The sequence below is a fragment of the Ovis canadensis genome, chromosome 6, assembly GCF_042477335.2.
Source record: "Ovis canadensis isolate MfBH-ARS-UI-01 breed Bighorn chromosome 6, ARS-UI_OviCan_v2, whole genome shotgun sequence".
Classification (NCBI taxonomy): Eukaryota; Metazoa; Chordata; class Mammalia; order Artiodactyla; family Bovidae; genus Ovis; species Ovis canadensis.
The window spans coordinates 75,797,155-75,817,412 of NC_091250.1; the positions used below are offsets into that span (position 1 = coordinate 75,797,155).

The 20,258-nt window shown below is 39.0% G+C and overlaps 1 protein-coding gene across 25 annotated transcripts in view; it reads right to left on the reverse strand.

Annotated features, from left to right (window-relative positions):
• The window catches only part of RBM47 (RNA binding motif protein 47), a 169,718-nt gene that overhangs the window by 21,683 nt on the left and 127,777 nt on the right, over nucleotides 1–20,258 (reverse strand). For all 25 annotated transcript variants that reach the window (XM_069593961.1, XM_069593947.1, XM_069593954.1 and 22 more), the window contains one exon: nucleotides 13,121–13,242. The gene's annotated coding sequence lies outside the window, so the exon portion shown is untranslated. The remainder of the gene's footprint in view (nucleotides 1–13,120; nucleotides 13,243–20,258) is intronic.

Genomic DNA, 20,258 nt, shown 5'->3' on the forward strand with positions numbered 1-20,258 from the left:
AGGCAATGATCTGATAAAACAGATGCTCAAACAATGTCTGTGCACGCATTCATTCAGTCACTCATTTATTCATTCATTTGAACACTTGCTGATTGCCAGGCTGTGCTAGGTGCCTGGTGATGCAGTCGTGAATGCAGCACAGTCCCTGGGGTTCCCTGCCTAGCAAGGGTGGACGGAGGAGGGAGAAAAGAGAGGGCAGAGCAAACACCATGTGCAAAGACGGGCAGCCACATAAGGTTCTTTAACCCTAGGACTTCCCAGGTGGTGCAGCTGATAAACAATTCGCCTGCCAATGCAGGAGATGCAAGAGATGCTGGTTTGACCTCTGGCTTGGGAAGATCCCCTGGAGGAGGAAATGGCAACCCACTCCAGTAGTCTTGCCTGGAAAATTCCATGGACAGAGGAGCCTGGCGGGTTACAGACCATGGGGTTGCAAAATTGGACATGACTGAGTGCATACACACACACACACACAGGAGATCACATATGTTCTTTCAACAAACATTGCCAGAGGTATGATCATAGCCTTGTAAAGTTTACAAGCAACAATGGACTGGGAGTCAAAACAGAACCCAAAGAGTGTCCCAGCTTTAACAGGTGGGTGAGGACTGAAAATCTGCACATCTGGCTAATTATATTTAGAGACAGATGGAAATTCTGCAAGGGTAATCCACCTTATCCACCTACACCTAAAACTACATTATCATATATTGATTGCATGACTGCAAATATAATACCCAATGATGTTGTAATAGAATGAATTAGTTAAAATCATGAAGATCAAAATCAATTTTATCGAGCATCTTTATAAGCCAGACACTTTGCTCACTGCTATCATTTACCACAGCAGGATGATTTCAGAGGAGGACTGTATTCCACAGCATCTCCAGCATTCCTGGGAAAGTGGTTGGAGAGTGTTATCTCACTCATATGCTTCTTAAGAAGAGAGTGGCATAAAAGAGAATAGATGACTTAAATGCAACTTAAATGCAACAGATGACATAAATTCCCTAGAGGGAAGGAGATGGACTAGAAATAATCCCTTACAAAATTTCTGTAATGTATGGTTTAAAAACTCTCAAGTTGAGCACTTACTGTGTGCATAAGACACCTTAAGGAAGTTATCTGATTTTTCGAGATGTCCCTATGAGATGAAGTTTAAAATGTGGGCTTTAGAGCAGGGAATTTGCAGACAGGCAGAGGGCCAGATTCAACCCTGTGGCTGTTCTTACAGAGTCTTGTTGGACTCAATTTGTTTACATATTGTCTATAGCTGCTGCTATGCTATAACAGTGGAGTTGAATTGCTGCAGCAAAATTCAAAAAGAGATGCCGGTTTGACCTTTGGTTTGGGAAGATCCCCTGGAAGAGGAAATGGCAACCCACTCCAGTAGTCTTGCCTGGAAAATTCCATGGACAGAGGAGCCTGGCATCTCTATTTTAGGTTCTATATGGCCCACAAAACCTATTGACTGGCCCTTTCTAGCAAAAGGCCTGCTATCTTGGGTCAGATTTCCTGGGTTTTGAGCCCCAGCTCTTTAACTCTGAAGCTGTGTGACAGTGATGTAGTTATTTATTTAAAGTCTTTGTTCCTCACCACCCTCATCTGCAGAATGAGACTGGACTGGTGGTAACAACAATCACTATCTCAAGGCGTCACTGTGAGGAATAAATTAGATAATGATACCAAGTCCTTAGAACAAAACTAAGTATACAGTAAGAATTTGATAAATGTTAGCTATTATTGCCTCCTTTTTAAAGATCAGGAACTTCGGGCTCCGAGTGATCAAATAACTTACCCAAGACCACTCAGAATTGAAATTTAACTGATGACAAAGCCCAGGGTCGTTTCTGCCATGGTAACTCTCTTTGCTATGTTCTTAGTAATAGCAGAGTTAACTGCAGCCAGTGTTTACAGGGTAAAACTACTATCAGTGAGAGATGGACCTTGGTTCACAGAGTTGAAGGAAACTCAAGCACAGATCCACAGTAAAATTGTTGGAAAACCATCCCTTTCTATAGTACCAAATGCCTCACTGCACTGCCCCACTTCTCCCACCCTTCAGAGAGTGCTGCAAACTGTTCCACAGCCTATTTCTGGCCCTTTATAAAGTAGTTAATAGGTTCAAATTCGACTTTTTAGACTTAAAAAAGAACTATTAAATTATTAAATGGAAATGTTTAAGGACTAGAGTTCACATAATCCAAATGTTCAAGTGAGAATATGGGACTATGATATAGCAGTGGGAATGGGGGCTACTCAGCCAGGCTCTGGAATCAGACCTAGTTTCATACCCTGGCTCCCCCACTTGAGAAGCAAGTGCCGTCACACCAGCCATTTAATCTCCCTAAGCCTCAGCTTCACCATCTATAAGATGGTGATAATACACCTCACGATGTTGTGAAGATTGAGACAATGCATAGAAAATAGAAAAGTACTTGGCTATATTAAGTGCTCAAATTTATTATTTTGTATTTTATATAGCATATGTTTTTAAATAATTATTATTCCAGTTGAGCAAAATAGATGTTTTTCAAGGATATACTCTTGGGAGTACAGCCCCGTGTCTAAGTCATACCTAAGAATCACACATTTTCTGCTTGACAATATAATTTTAAAAGTTAAACAATCTGAAGGAATTTACTCCCAGATTTTTGTGGACAAACTGAAAGGGAACTTCTATAGCTATTACCTTCTATATTGCTATAGGAAATGCATCATTATAACCACCCATTTCACATGTGGTTATAATGATGCCTTTTTCAAAGCTAATGATTATGCAAAAGAGCAAACACTATGTTCTTTTTGATATTTGTTCAATTGTGTATTACCTTTTTCTTACTACTTAGTATACACTAATGCTTTGTGTTTACCCATTGAATATAGTTGTAAATACTGTGAATATATGAACTGGTGGTTTGATGGATGGTAATTTTTATCATAAAAATATTCTTTAATTTGCAAAGGGATTTATCATAGAGTTCCTTTAGGTAGGAAGTCTTCTGTGTCATCTAGAATATGATTCAAGTTATTGAAAAATTGATCTCTCTCTCTATATATATCTTTCCTGAATATACCTTCCTTATATCGATATAGACCTACAACACTATGCCAAAGTATCAGTCCCATTTTCGGAAACTGGATAATCGTGCACTTAAGCTCAAAATCACAATTACACAGTGATAAAATGGGAATCACAATTTAATAAAGGAGCTTCATCTTTGGGAGTACAGTCTTTAGTTTAAATTCTGTTTGATAAATGGTCCATTTATCTTCAAGACAAATCTGGACAGTCCAAATATGAAGATATATATATATATACACACACACATATTTTAAGAGTATATACACATATACATATTTTGGAATATATATATTACATATATATATTCTAAAATTTTTGTATAAAGAGTATTTTTCATTCATTTAGTTTCTTGAATTTATACCAAAATAGATTTAGAAAGTGAACTTCCCCAAACATAAGCGTATGTAGCTTTATGATGGTGTGTAAATGCTCTTCCTTTCCCCCAGTTTCAAAGTATATTAGCAAGTGATAGTTATATAGTAATAGTATGGCTATTATTATTGTGCCATATTATACATGAGTACATGCTTTATGGGTTATGTTCTTTTATTACCTTCTGGTGGTATGTCAAATCATAGTATGCAAGAATATCCTAGGTCTCCTTATAAGAAAAATGACAAATTGCCTGTTCTGAAACAAAGACTCTAAGATGGAGTGACATAGACAAACATTAGTTTCAGTTTTAGGTGTGACCTTCTGATTTTGTTTGGTTAACATTAGTCATCTCAGTTCTGACTAGGGAACAGTATCTGCCAGCACAGAAAAAAAATCAGATCCTGTTTACTGTTGATGTTCTTGTATTTCACTGACAAGTATCCCAAGGCACTAGTTACAGTGAAATAGAAGTTGGCCAGAAATACTCTCAACATTGATTAAGCCAAGGGTTACTTTCTTCTACAAATATTTAAGTTGAATTTGGGATATTTTTGAAGTTAAAAATATTTTCAAATACTACAGTAATATGACTATCACAGGCTCTTTGTGAAAAAACATATAAAAGGAAGTATACTTTCTAGTGGGAGGCCGAGACAATATGCATTAAAATGCAACTTTAAACTAACCCCCAAATTACATTTTCTTTTTATCCACTAAACATTTAAATGTTATTCTTCCTTAACTAACTTTCTAGCTTTGTTCTTCCTCTAGTGATACTTGGTTTATTATTATTGATATTATTTTTGCATATAGTGAAAAATGAAAATAATAGTTTAAAGAACACGTGCTTCTAGCAAAAGTATGCCTAAAGTTAAACCCTAGTACTCGGTAGCTTAATTCTTTTATAACAACTTGGACTCTATTAGAAATGGGGTCATCTGAGAAAGGGCCCTTTGTAACAGAAAAAGTAAAATTTGCTTCCTATTGTGAAGTGATTGTAGACAGTTTAGCCTATTTCCACTTTATTCTACACTGTCTGAAATGTGTTAGAAAAAGTAAAGAAACATAGTTTATTTCATTGTCTATAATTGAAGCTTTTCAAAGGCAGAGACCTTAATTGGTATCCCCAGTGCCTAGCACGAAATGAAGAAATGTTCCAGCAAAGGAAAAAAAAGGAAAGAACCGATGAGTGAGCACTGTCTTTTATAAGAAATGTAGTAAGATAAAGCTCGAAAAAGAATTGTAATATTATATATATAACTACCAATAAATTGCTTTGGATATCCTATTTATATTTAACTTTTGTGTTTTACCTGCATTTAGAACTATGTACAAATAGCCATACAGAGTATTGTCCAGGGAATAGATAGGGGAAATTCCCTGGCAGTCCATTGGCTAGGACTCCACACTCTCACTGCTGAGGGTCTGGGATCAATCTCTGGTTGAGGAATTAAGACCCCACATCCCACGAGCCACACACACACACACACACACAAAGAATGGATAGGTCCATTTTGGCATTGTCGTTTCTGTTATTTAGTTGCTAAGTCGTGTCCGACTCTTTTGAGACCTGCAGGGACTGTAGCCTGCCAGACTCCTCCGTCCATGGGATTTCCCAGGCAAGAATATTAGATTGGGTTGCCATTTCCTTCTCCAAGGGATCTGTCCAACCCAGGGATTGAATCAACATCTCCTGCATTGGCAGGTGGATTCTCTAACACTGAGCCACTAGGGAAGCCCTAGCTTTGGCACAGGAGCTGGCATTTCTAATACACAGCTCAGGCATCAGCAAGGTCAAGGGGAAAAGCCCCACCAATCACTGATAGATGGACGATAGCCAAGGCTCCCAAGAGTCTTCTTGGAAAGCAGGCACTGGTCAGTCAGGCAGCTGGAGAACTTCCATTCCTTTTTTCCTCTTTTTTTTTTTTTTTTTGCCTGAGCTGATATGCTTAGCTTCTACTATATTGTCTTAGAGATTTGGTAGAGATTTTATGCTGCCACAAGGAAGTAGACACAAAGCCAGGGCTTGACCATGAGGGCAGTTTCCAAATGCTCTTTTATGTGCGGGTATCCTGAAAGGTTGGCTGTCACAGTGCTTGAGCTCACACACTGTTGTAGGGTCCTTTTCCCCCTGGCGTTTCTCTGCTCCTGGGCAGTTCTCTCCCATGCAGGAGTGAGTCCTGATGACTTGGAAGAGAAATCGCAAATTAATCTGACACTGGATAGAATACAGAAGTTCATAAATGTCCACACAGGAAATCTCCACGATCCACTAGAGTCACTTATCTTGCCACGCAGGCAAGCACAGCCTCTTGTTCAGGGGGTAAGAAATGCGGCAGCAGCACTGAATCTCTGGTCTCTTTGGGGAGGGAAAAAAAAAAAAGCACTACTGCCATTTTTCCTGTTTATTCTTATTTCTTTCATCTTTTCTTTTTCGTAATTATTTTTTTCTCTTTCTCATCTTAAATTGTCACTTTATATTCCTGGTTTTCAAATGTAAATACACGGTTAATAAGTACTCCAGGTGATCATATAGGACTAGAGTGATGCTACTGTCTGATTAGCAGCTGTTTGCTTTAATCCTTATTTAAATAACACACACACACACACACACACCTTTTTACTGAGAATTTACCATTTGAACAAAATGTGGCAACATACGGTTTTAAACTACGGAAAGGAGAAGAGTTTGTCATTTATGAATTATTGAAATGCTAAATGTCTAATTTTTTTTCCAAGGTAGAATTTGCAGGTTTGGGGGAGGAGAGGGAAGTTGTTCTATTCTGAGGAAAGATACTTTTAGAAGAAGGGAAAGTTGGGGGCGGATGGAGAAGAACCAGTTTTCCCAGTGTCTATAATTTAACTAGGCAGTTAAAGTTAGTTGGAAATTTACATAAAAGTTACAAAGACTATAAATGCTACACAGAAATCAAAACTATATTAGTTAAACCCATGAAATACAGACTGAAATTTAAGAAAGGAAACGTGTAGAAACCTATATCCAGAGTTTTCCTGAACTTAGGGTGTTTAGAATGAAATGGTCAAGTGTCAGGAAGTTTATGATATTTCAGGTATAATAAACTTCTGGGACTGTTGTTTGAGACATAATTGCTGCTCACGCCTCACACAGTCTGTACTTTCCTTGTGTGCACTCGGAGTTAATATTTCAATTGAAAAACTAGCATACCAGCAAAAACGTCTCTGATTTAAGCTAGTCATTTATTCCCAGTCTCAGAGGAAAAGACTGGATATTCTCTGAGTTAATAAAGTGTGAAATGACTTTAATGTTTCAGGGGATATATACTATATCAGTCTTGCAAACTGTTTTTAGAAAGCGTGGCTTAGTCAAACCAGAAAATTTAATAGGCTTAGTTATTTCTTTTTTCTCCAAATTGCCTTTTATGGCATAGAGAAGATGAGGACCTACAGCAAACAGTTTATCTCTGTAAACCAGTCGCCATGAAAAATAAGAGGGGACAGACTGGGTCAGTGTGTTTCTCATAGGTCCTGAAGTCAGCCTTAGTAGATTTAACACTAATTTATTTGAGATTTGGATGCCCAATTGCCAGTCCTGGGTTCTGATGCAGAGTTTCTAATTCATGTGTGTGTGCACATGTGTGTTCAGTCGCTTCAGTCGTGTCTGACTCTTTGCAACCCTATGGACTGTAGTCCACCAGGTTCCCCTGTCCATGGGATTCTCCCAGGAAGAAGACAGGAATGGGTTTCCATGCCCTCCCTCCAGGGAATCTCCTGACCCGAGAACTGAACCCTCATCTCCTGCATTGCAGGCAGATTCTTTACCCACTGAGCCACCTGGGGGAAGCCCAAATCATCTGTAGAACCCTGCAACTATGAGTTATGTGAGTGGGGTGCTGTTATCTCCAAGCCCATCAGAGCAGCCCGCCCAGCGAAGACCTTTGGTCCTGGTGATACTGGGTGAGGCAGCTTTTACATGGCCTGGTAGTTTCTTCTTACTTCTCAATATTCTGCAAGTGAAGGCTAAGCAGACCTTCACATTTTACACTGTAAGCACTTTTAGGTTCTGTCCACTGTAAAATAGAACTAGGATGATTGTTTGGAAAACACACTTGGCCCACAAAACCATGGTTAATCTAGTTTGATTTTTCTAAAGCAGCACAGAGAGAAATTTATTTTTGTATGAACGTGAATAAAAATTTGCTGTAGCCTACAGCTCACAGCCACATCCAGTATCTAGTGTGGCGTGACCTCATTCTTTCCCTCTGCTGCCATATATGTGTACATAACACACACATGCACACACATAACACACGCTCCCATTTTCCTTCTTACCCTAAAACGCTACCTACTTCTGCTGTTCTTTTGTTGGGGATTTCATCAAGCATGTTTACATCAAAATGCCTGCTGATCCTGGCCACTGCCTCACTCCTCTCACCGCTGTATCCTAGTTACGGGAGGTAAGCCAGCTGAGCTGTTAGTTTTCTAACCACTTCAGCTTTCTCTCACTTGTCTATTGGGAAACTACCGAAGCCTAGACTGGAAGGCAAAGTGAGTGAGGATGAGCATACGCGGGAATATGTGTGTCAGTAGCTTAAATGCCACATGTCATCAGTGAGACATGGTGGTATTGAAAAGTACCTGTTCGAAGAACCCTGACGAACTCTGACTCTTACCATAAACCATATATAAAAACTGACTCACAATGGGTCAGAGATCTAAATGTAAAAAGCTAAAATGATAAAACTCTTAGAAGAAAATATGGAGGAAATGCTTTATCACACTGGATTTGCCATTGACTTCTCAGACATGACACTAAAAACACAGGCAAAAAAAAAAAAAAAAAAGGGTAGACTGGGCTATAGCAAATTGAAAACTTTTGTGAACCAAAGCATACTATCAGCAGACTGAAAAGGCAACCCATGGAATAGGAGAAAATAATTTCTGAAAATATTAGGGAATTAATAGTCCATGTACATAAAGAACTCCTAAAATGCAACACTAACAAAGCAAACCAACCAACTTAAAAATAGGCGAAGGAATAAACAGGTGATTCACCAAAGATGATACACAAATAGCTAGCAAGCATAAGGTGCTCAACATCACTAACCATTAGGAACATGCAAATCAAAACCACAGTAACATATAGCTACAATAACATACCACTTCATACTTATAAAGATGTCTATTATTTAAGACAAAACAAAAAAGAAATAAGAGTTGACAGGAATGTGGAGAAATTAGAACTCTCGTGCATTGCTGGTAAGAATACAAAATGGTACAGCTGCTATGGAAAAGTTCCTCAAAAACTCTATCACATGATCTACTAGTTCCACCACTGAGCTGGTGGGACTAGTTCCAAAAGAATTGAAAATAGGGATTCAAACAGATATTAGTACACCCATGATCATAGCAGTTTTATTCACATACTCAAAGGTGGAATTATCTCATATGTTCATCAGTGCATGAACGGATAAACAAAATGTGGCACATATACAAAATAGAGTATTATTCAGCCTTAAAAGGGAAGGAAATTCTGAAACATACTACAATGTGGATGAACCATAAAAACTTCACACTAAGTGAAACATACTAGATCCAAAGGATAAATGTTGTATAATTCCTCTTATATATGAGACGACCTGGAGTAGTCAAATTTATGAAGACAGAAAATAGAATGGTTGCCAGGAGCTGGGGAGAGGGAGTAATGGAGTGTTATTGTTCAATAGGTACAAAGTTTTAGGACAGGAAAATGAGATAGCTCCGGAGATAGATAGATGATGTGATATTTGCACAACAACGGAAATGCATTTAATGTCCCTGAACTGTACAGCTAAAAATGATTACAGTGGTAAACTTTATGTCATGGATATTTGGCCACAGTAAAAAGAAAAAAAAAAAAAAAGAGTCGTGGAAAACCAGCAGAGTTAGTACGTGGAATAAAAAGGAGGAAGGGATGCAGGTCTTTAAGAGAAGATGGGAAAATTATTAGAAAAAATGATGTCTAGATTATGCAGCTTTTTCTTCATGTTTATGATTCAAATGGCAAAGAGAGAAAACTGATCAATGTATTGGCTTATCAACTGAGACTTTTCAAGTGTGTGAAATCTAGTCTAAAAGTGTCCTTGTTCTAAGACTAGAGTTAGTCTGAGGTACTACTAAAATTCCTTCATGCTTTTAGATATGGGGAGCTGCTCCAACATGTGTGTGATTTTTTTTGTAAGTACAGGACAAACCGATACTACAGGGTGACACAAAATCCTAGTAGAAAGGAAGCCAGCAAATATTTCTATCTACTGTGTGTTAAAATGGAAGGGATAGTCTACTCCAAAGAGAGGGCTCAATGGCCAGTGGCATACTTTCTTCCAAAGTTTGCTCCAGTCTTCCTGACATTGCTCAGTAGTTGAGTCAAACCATTTTAACATTTCTGGTAGGTGTAAGTGGTAATGGCAAAGCATAACTAAATATTCATGAGCTTATTTACTCCTTAAACCTGTTGGATGTCGTCCATTGTTTGAGAATCTGATTAAATTTATGAACAGTATTAGTATAGACTTTCAGTGTATCTTTGTTGAGATGGGTGGCAATTGGTGAGGATGCTGATTAGACAGAACCAGTCTGTGGAAACTATCACTTTAAAATTCTAGTCGTGTGAATGTATGCTAGTTGCTTCAGTCATGCCTAACTCTTTGTGACCCTATGGACTGTAGCCCGCCAGGCTCCTCTGTCCATGGGATTCTCCAGGCAAGAACACTGGAGTGGGTTGCCAAGCCCTCCTCCAGGGGATTTTCCTGACCCAGGAACTGAACCTGGGTCTCTTATGTCTTCTGTATTGGCAGGTGGGTTTTTCACCAGTAGTGCCACCTCTACAAATCTCTGTGAAGGCCACTGACCATTCTTTTGAGATATATCTATGATTTTAAATCTTAATGTGAAAGAATGCAATCTGTCCATGTGTGTGGTGGTATGAACATTGTCATATGTAATGTTTGGGGATGGGAAAGGCAAAGGTCCTTGGCCTTTGCTATATTATCTATTACTTATAAAATAAAGATGTTAGAGTTAAAAGAAACCATAGAGGCTATCTTGAAGGATTTTCCTATTACTTTACTTTTATATTTAAAAATAAGATTAACTTGCGACTCCTCTGGCAGTTCAGTGGTTAACACTTCCAATGCAAGGGGTGAGGGTTTGATTTCTGGTGGGGAAACTAAGATCCCACATGCCATGTGATATGGTTAAAAAAGTAACAATAATAAAACTAAGTAAATAAAAATATGATTAACTTGAAATTTTTTCCTAATACTTGATGCAGGGAAACTTTTTTCTCCTACAGAACTGCTGCATTTCCAGAAAATGGAAGTTAAACAACACATCATGTTGCTCACAGTTAAGTTTAGATACCTTTATTGTTGTTTTCACTACCTGTGTACTAACATATTTTTACTAAAAACTACCTCATTCTTTGTATGTGCGTGCGTGCTCAGTCATGTCGACTCTTTGCGACCCCATGGACTGTAGCCCGCCAGGCTCCTCTGTCCATGGGATTTCCCAGGCAAGAATACTGGAGTGGGTTGCCATTTACTTCTCCAGGGGATCTTCCCCACACAGGGATCAAACCCAAGCAGACACTCTTTAGATATAGACAAATTGAACCTCTCACTTTAAAAAGGAAGAAACAGGTCTTGATAAGTTGTGACCCATCCAAGTTTAAGTATTTTTGTTTGTTGTTTGTCTGGACTCACCAACTGAATTAGCTTCTTGTAGACAATGAAAAGACCTTTGTTCCCTGGAAGCAGGTGGAACAGAGATGAACACAAGTGGTGGCATAGATGCCAAGTGAGTGACTGCAAGCCTCACGGGTGCATTCCCCCATGAGCAGGTCAGAGGCATTGAGGTGGACACGGCATCAGCTGGATGATACTGTCTACTTCAGAGGTCTGGTGTGTGTTAGGGCTGGGCTGGGCCAGGGGAGGGGACAGGCTTACATTTCCTGACCTTCTTAGATTCATTTATGATTTTAAATCTTAATGTGAAAGAATGCAATCTGTACACATGTACAGTGGTCATATGTATGTGTACCTATGAACACTGTCATATGTCATGTTTGGGGGTGGGGATGGCAAGTATACTTTAGTACATTCCTGGAGGATAGTTTCACAACCTCAATTACAGTAGTCATTAAATTAACAGTTCATCCTCCAAAAAAAGTTCATTCTCATTAATTCCATTTATAGAAATTTAACCCAAGAAAATAATCAGAGACATGGGTAAAATTGATGGTCAGGTATGTTCACTACTGTGGTATTCATAGCACAATGTAATGAACATAATAGTATGTATTTATATATGATGTAACAAACCTTCAAAAATATGAAAATGGCTTAAAAATTACAGCATAGTTGTAGGCTAGAATATTTATTTCATGTTCTCAACTATGTTAAATTTAACTATTTTGTTAAATTATATTTTAGAATATATATGAAAAATTTTTAAAGGGCTTCCCAAGTGGCTAGGTGGTAAAGAATCCGCCTGCCAATGCAGGAGATGAGGGTTCCATCCCTGAGTCAGGAAGATCCCCTGGAGAAGGAAATGGCAACCCATTCCAGTATTCTTGCCTGGTAAATCCCATGGACAGAGGAGTCCAGCAGACTACAGATATGGCTTAGTGACTAAGCAACAACAATTTTTAAAAACGAAAAAGGAATATACTACCGTGTTAACTGTGGTTATCTTTGGATTTTCAGATTGTAATTTTATATTATTCTTTAATTTCCAAGTTTCCTTTAATGAATATGCTCTGATAAAAAGAAAAAAATATTTAATTAGAAACAATTTTAGCTCTCTGTTGTCCCTGCATGTTCAGAACCCAGCCTAGAGGATATGAAAACGGACGTGGTGAGGCAGGTGGGCTGGGGGTAGGGGGAGGGAGGGAGACAGTCGGGCAACCAGTGTCACAGTAGCTCCTCCCTAACATACAGGGATCTGCTGTCTCTACCTCTCAGAGCTAAGTGAGGGCTGTGGTTACGGCTGGGAGGGCTGGCCATCCAAGACTCGGGGTGAGGCTGATGCAAGTAACCTCTTTCTTCTATGTCCCCTATCCCTGCCATAGCATACCTAGGATTAGCACCCACAGAATAATACCTTCTGTCTATGGAGAATTATATAGTTGTCAAAGTGCATTTATATATATTACAGTTCACAGGATTACCATGATTTGGAGAGTTTAACATAGTTATTTCTACCTTATATGACAGGTGAGGAAACAGAAATCAGAGGAGGCATACAGATTGTTCAAGGACATATCAGTAGCTCTCTACCTTTTACAAAGGACCTTCCTTGCAAAAAAAAATTTCAAAAGACAACTCTGAGTGAAGTCGCTTGAACTCATTTGGGGGTGGTTGGGGAGGGTGAGGGAGACAAGATATAGAAGCAGTAAACAATTTCCCTTAATTCCTAAGATGCTCACATAGCAGCAGCAGGAGCGTCTCGTCTTGGGCCTCAAAGATGTAAACTGAGCAAGGAAATAAGGATTTATATTGTTGGTTCGAAATGACTTACCAAATGACTTATCATGTCATATGTACTAATGTCAATAAACATACATCTGGTACATACTCTATACAGCAGATGTACTGGTTGATAAGAATGAAAACTTATCAAACTTTGGCAAGGTGTACTTACCAAAAGCCACCAATTCGATTTGTCTGATCCTCTACACGATGTAGAATAAGAATACAGGAAGATTCAGGCAGCTTTCTTGGGATTTCTCAGTTCAGTTTTTGGAGTGCCCCGTGAGACAAATCCTAAGGAGTTAAAAAAAAAAAAAAAACAACCTGCTAGGAATGTTTTCTATTTCAATAAAATTTTCATACATGCATTATGAATTTGGGGCCATTTTCTTCAAAAACCTAAGCTACTATTACTCTAATTATCATATTCTCTTCAGATCAAGAAACGCAACCTTTTATTCCTCCTCCTGTCCTTGAAGAAACAGGCAACAGCCATAAGAAAATGACCAATTTCTTCCCTTTGTTGTATTTTCCCTTCTGTCTTATTTAGAACCCTGCCTCCCCACCCCAACTCCAAGATGAACAACACAGCGTTTAGGAATGAATACAGATGTAGCTTATATTTTATGCTTATAAATCCATAAGAAGAAGAGGTGGTACCCCTTTAAAGAGATGACACTATCTAGCTCATGGACTCCTCCATCCCCATTTGGGGGCTTATGTCACACATCACTATGGATCATCACATTCTTTCCTGCTAGATCCAGAGGGTCTCAAAAACCAGTGAAACAAGCCCTTTGGCCAACCGTCACCAACTGATCAGAGCTGGTATAAAAGAAACTTGTTATTCTGCCCTAAAATGTGTAAGACACTTTGGAGGATGTTTGCATGGAGTACTGTAAAAAATAGGATTTAGAGTCCTAGGATAATCTTGAAAGTCATAATATAGAAAGCATTCAAAAGAAACTTAAGTTCAAGAGAAAGGTATTTTAAAAGGGTATGTGAAAAATATATATCCTGAGCACAAAACTTTTACCTTTATTTCACACCTGGAAATATTAATATAATCTGCCAAACTTCAGGAATATTCTCACCTAACTACGAGGGCCCTCATGAAGCCATCTGAAGACCAGGATGACTGCTACAATCCAGTATGGTGCAGTGGCTGCAGCGCCAGACTTGGAGGACCTAGAAGACTGGGATTTTAATTCTAGCTCTGCCGTGCTTTGTTCTATGTTCTTAGGCAAATCGTTTTACCTGGCTGAGCTAAAGTTTGCTCCCCTGAAGAAAAATAAAAGAGTTGGATCACCAGTAGTTTTCAAACTGGTTTTTTAATATTTGTTTCGCTTCTTTTTTTTTTTTTAAGGTGTAGCATCCTTTCTTTCACCAAAAATTTACCTAGATACAGAAACAAACTGATAAAATAGGAGCTGGCTAAGCTGAAGTAGGGGATATGGGGAAACATCTCCACCCATTCTGCTCCATCGTCCATGCAGGCTGTGTGGGAACACCATAGGTTCTTTAGAACCACAGAGCACAATTTAGAACCTGCCAATGAAACAGCCTTTTAAGTCAGTTACAGGCTTCCCGGGTGGCGAAGAACCCACCTGCCAATGCAGGAGACATAAGAGACATGGGTTCAATCCCTAGATTGGGAAGATCCCCTGGAGGAAGGCATGGCAACCCACTCCAGTATTCTTGCCTGAAGAATCCATGGATAGAGGAGCCTGGCGTGCTACAGTCCATGGGGTCACAAAGAGTTGGATACGACTGAAATGACTTAACATGTACGTACATAGTCAGTTACAGCTCCAAAATTATTCCACCATAACTATCTTTACATTGCAGTGACTGGCAAGGCATTCAATGGCATCCATAACATTATAGCAACACAAGCAATAAAACTAAGCCATGAACTGGCTTTAATCCTAATTATTAATGATCTACTAAAAATAAAGCCACACCCTCAAATAAATCATAGAATAATTGCTGTTAAACTCTGTACATCTCAAAGCATATAACCCTCACCTTTCTTAAATGCGGCAACCTAGATAATACCTACTGATCACCATCACAGTGTTTGATAAAGAACAATAAATGTGGAAATTACAAGGTGTGTCCTGAAATTAATTCTGCCCTGTCAAGACAACAGAATAAAATGTAAACTCCTGCACTATTCATTTACTATTTAAGTGAATCCTGACAAACTTGCTAAACTTTTCTGGGCCTCACTCTCCATATCCATAAAGTGGAGCTAATTTCTTGTGTGACTGTATGGAGAACAGAGAAAATACTTATAAAACCCTATTCCTGGCACATAATATTGGTGCAAAATTGTAAGCTTTCTCTCTATAATGGCAAATGTTTCCCTTTGAAAAATAATGTCATGGTAATGGAGATGTAAACTCTATGAAGTGGAAGCAAATTATTAATATATAAATGAAATTATAGGTTTTACATAGTTTTGTGCTGAGTCTTAATGATGGAAAGGATTACTGAAGTGCCTCTCATGGCAATTTAAGTAACAGAAAATTTCCCGGGGGGAAAAATACTTAGGACTATTTATTTACCGAAAAACCTGATTTTCCAGAATGACTCCAAACACAAGTCATTTCATAAATATTTTAATACTATTTTATCATGAAAATCTTCAAGCAAAACCCACAGGCCACTTTTTTTCCTTTCACTCCACACTCATCCTGACACAATATTGGGTGTCCTGGGGCACCCCATTTAAGAAGTCCATCTCTAGTATAAATCCTCCCTTTTACTATGGAGTAAACTGTCTTACTGAAGGTCACGTAAGATTTGTGGGGAAGTTCATAGAGAAACAAAATAGTTTCCAGACAGAAACTGGGTTAATGCATTCACTCCAACCCTTCACTCCTTGTTCCGTGAAAAAGCTACAGATAGTGTCCATTATAGGCTTCTTGGGTGGCCCTGGTGGTAAATAACCCACCTGCCGATGCAGGAGACCAAGAGGCGTGGGTTCGTTCCCTGGTTCGGGAAGACCCCCTGGAGGAGGGCACGGCAACCCACTCCAGTGTTCTTGCCTGGAGAATCCCATGGACAGGGGAGTCTGGCGGGCTATGGTCCATACGGTTACAGAGAGTTGGTAGGATCCGAGGGCAACCTTCTGTTGGGCTTACGACACCTATGGCGTCATCTTCATTTGCCTGCCCTGATTTCCTCCCTCTCTATTTTGTCTGCCATATGTATTTTTGAAAGCTGTTCAAATCTATTTTTGGAATGAGGCAAGGTATAAATAAATATGTGAAATTAATAACTGTCTTTTTTCCAAAAGGAAGCTCCAGTCTAATATCAAGTTCCATGTCACATTCTGCTTCTTTCAACTCTCAAGCATAAACTGAGGCTAAAAATAACTTTCTCAACCCCAGTCCTCCACCAAGGATGAGAATTCTGTTTCTTAAAAACAAACTGGTTCTAAACATAAATCAACTGTCCACACCCCAGGACAATAGTATACGAGTCTGAAGGGAACAGCTACCCACTCCAGTATTCTGGCCTAGAGAATTCCATGGATTGTATAGTCCATGGGGTCGCGAAGAGTCAGACAGGACTGAGCGACTTTCACTTTCACTTTTCACTAAAGCTACCAGGAGACTACCGGAGCAAGAGTCTGGTAACAGAGTGCTGGTTCGAGCTCTGCCAGCAGCAGCCTGAGACCCTCTGCAGGCACGCCACTTAGCTTTCTGGCCTTAGCATCCTCACCAGCACACTGAAGCTGATATTAATGCCACAGGTGAGAGTCATTACGAGGATAACATGAGACACTACATTTTGAAAGCATCTTGCCAACCATCAGCTCCTGCCTGGACAGCTGCACAGCCTCCCAGCTGACTTCATCCCATCCACTCTTACCTGCTGCAATCAATCTGGCTCTCAAGACAGGCAAAGTGACCTTTTAAAAACACACAATTTGGACTTCCCTGGTGGTCCAGTGGTTAAGAATCCAGCTGCCAATGACGGAGACATGGGTTCAATCCCTGGTCTGGGAAGACCCCACCCGGCTTGGGGCAACTGAGCCCGAGCACCGCAACTAACTGGAGGTCTTGCACCCAGGGCCCACGCTCTACAAGAGAAGCCACTGCAACGAGAAGTCCGCGCACCGCGACTGGAGAATAGCCCCTGCTCTCCGCAACTAGAAAAGAAGCCTGTGCGCAGCAACCAGATCCAGAGCAGCAGAAAATTAATGACTAATTAAAACCCACACAATTTGATCATGTCACCCTCCTGCTTGAATCTCTACCCTCTCTTCCACTACCCTTAGAAGAAAGTCAATGTCCTCAGTAAGGGATGTAAGGAAGACTTTGGCTCCTTCCCCAGCCTCATCTTGTGTCACTTTTCCCCAACGCTTGCTACTCCTAGAGCTTTAAATCTTCCCCAATGCCCTGCCTAGCTAGCTTGTTCTCATCCTTACACTTCACTCCTCAGAGGTCATCTCTGGAGCCCCTCTCATAACACTGGCTCGAATCTAATGAAATTGCCCCCTGAGGGGACAAAAACAGTAGAATAGTGGCAATTTTACTTGGTTTAATTTTACAGTAGTTGGTATAATGGCAGTCTTCTCCAGTCAATTATAAATGACTTGACCAGGGCAGGATCCAGATCTGATCACAGCTATAATCCCAGTGTCCCACACACAATCCTAGCACACAGTAGGTGCTTCACTGTTTAATTAGTGAGAGGGACTGTTACTACCTTTTCAATACTAAGCACATAATTGATATACTGTCATCGGTAGTATCATGTTTTCATTCAAATGCTACTGTTCCATAGGAATAAAATATAGCCAAAAGAAAAAAAAAATCACCTTTTAAGACTTTCCTGGAAAGTCAATTCTGGAAACCATGACTTTTAGTAAGTAAAACACATATCATCAGGAATAGAATTTAGCCCACTGATAAGGTATCATTTATGGATTTTTTTTCTTTTTCAACTCAAATGTTTCTTACCAAACGGCAGAATGAAAACAACTCTCAAAGGAAACCAGATGATTTGGATTTATCTTTTTTTGTTTTGTTTTTTTTTACACCTTTTGCCATATGACAGCAAAGCAGTTGGGGGAAAACTAGCATACAAAAGAATGCTGGACTTGAAACAGGAATTTAAAAACACACTTCCTCATGGTATTAAAAAAGAATACACCTAAAACATCCCCAGATCACCTTGCCAAGTATACCTTATCTTATGTCTCTCCTGAAACGAACCGAGCAAAGACCAAGTCCAAACAAGTGGGATGGACTTCCCTCGTGGTCCGGTGGTTAAGACTCGGAGCTCCCAATGTAGGGGGCCTGGGTTCAATCCCTGGTCAGGGAACTAGGTACCACATGCTGCAACTAAGACCTGGTGAAGCCAAATAAATAAATATTGAAAAAATAATAAACAAATTGGGATGATTTGCAGGGTAGAGGAGGCCAGTCCCAATAGTACTAATTACAACAAATATTCACGGAGTGCTTATTAGGTGCCAGGCATTGTGCTAAGCATTTCATGTACACTTATTTAATTGTTACTACAACTCCATGAAGCAAATTCTGTTTATACTCATCCTGAACATGAGGGAATTAAACAGAGGGAGACTGCTCATTTGTTCAGGTTCCTTAATTGTAAGTAATGAAGCTGGGATTGAAACCCAAGAGGTCTGAGACCTGAGTCTGTGCTCTTAATTATTGTGCTCTATGGAAAAATCCAATTGCTGCTATACCCCAGTTTGGGAGTAGAAAATGAAAATTTCTGTTACAACAGAAATGACAAATCACTCTATGTATTTATATGGCAGTTTTAGAGTCATTTATGAGAAGTCAAAACTGTGAATGGCAAATCCATGGATTGTCAAGGCCCACCATCTAAGGGTTTTCTGAAGAATCTTAATATCCACCTTCAAACAGTAAAAGATATTCTTGCTTGGGTTAGAAATAAAGCCAGGAGTATAACTTTTTAGCTGAAGAGTAGAAAATGTGAGACACTCATAAATATTATGGGCTCAGAAATACCTGGTTACCCAACTTGTTCCCTAGATTCTTGAAAAACTGGCATGCTTGGGGAAGTTTTCGAGAAACCCTATGAAAGGCATAATCAGAGCCTGCAATGTCACTGTCTATGGCTGTTAATAATCTCTAATCAGATTATTTTTTCTCGCTAACAGTTAACAAAATTATCTGTCTTTTTGTCTTTTCATAGCAAGGAAAATGAACACAGTAACATTAACATCACAGAAATTATTTTTAAAATGAACGCAAATTACCAATTCTTTATGTATGATTCATAAATGGTGGTTACTGCAATCTCACTACCCACTCCTTCCATTTCTTGTGTGTGACATTTGACCCTTTTTATAATGTGCACCTTGTACCAGTGAAACCTAAGGCACCAGCTAGTTACTTATTAAACCTGGGTGCCAAGGGCTGACTTGTACAAATTATGCTGTTAACTGCCCGGCCTGGCCTGTGTGCAGAAGTGGAAAAAGCAATCATCATAGCTGTGAAATTCTGTCATATCGGCAGAATTGAACTACAAATTGCAGCAATTCGTGCCTGACCTCTGATCTGTGAAGTTAAGTCTAAACCTTTGAACCTCAGCTTGGAGTTGAGAAATAGTATTTACTTGTACCCAAGAAGATGGCTGCTGTGAATAGTTAACCCCGTGTGCCTGGTACTCCATCTATCTCCACCTGCCCTGAAGAGTCAAGAGGGAGATCTGGAGGGTAAACTTCTCATAAAGTGGCATTATGAAAAAAATCTAATTAAAGTAGAAAATTTCAGGATGTAACTTTTTTAAGGGAGCATATAAAAATAATTTTTAAAAAGAAGAGAATCTGAGATAACTGAAATTATTGGACATTTAGACATAGTGAGAATGTGTGTTAAATAATTTTTTATAAATTAGGCAAAAATAGAGTTTTGACTATACATTAAAACTTTAAAAATTTTTAATCAAATGAATCTCTCATATGTTGTATATTTAAACAATTATCTAATTTCTGTATAAAATACAAACTCATATTAAGTCAGCTCTATGAAAAAGCAATCTTGGGAAACCAGTTTTACTTTTCTTTGAACCTAAGTTTACCTTCTGATACTAAACTTTAGATGTAGGCTAAGGAATAAGAAAAATACCAGTAATAAATGTTTTTATGTATACATTTTGTTATAACATTGATTCATCGTATTTTATTCATAATGACAAGGGTTTTTCTTTTTAGGATTAGCTTCAAATACTATCCAGATCACTCCATTTCCAGGTAGGAAAAAGCAAATAAAGATTCTTTATCTCTGGCTTCTTTAATA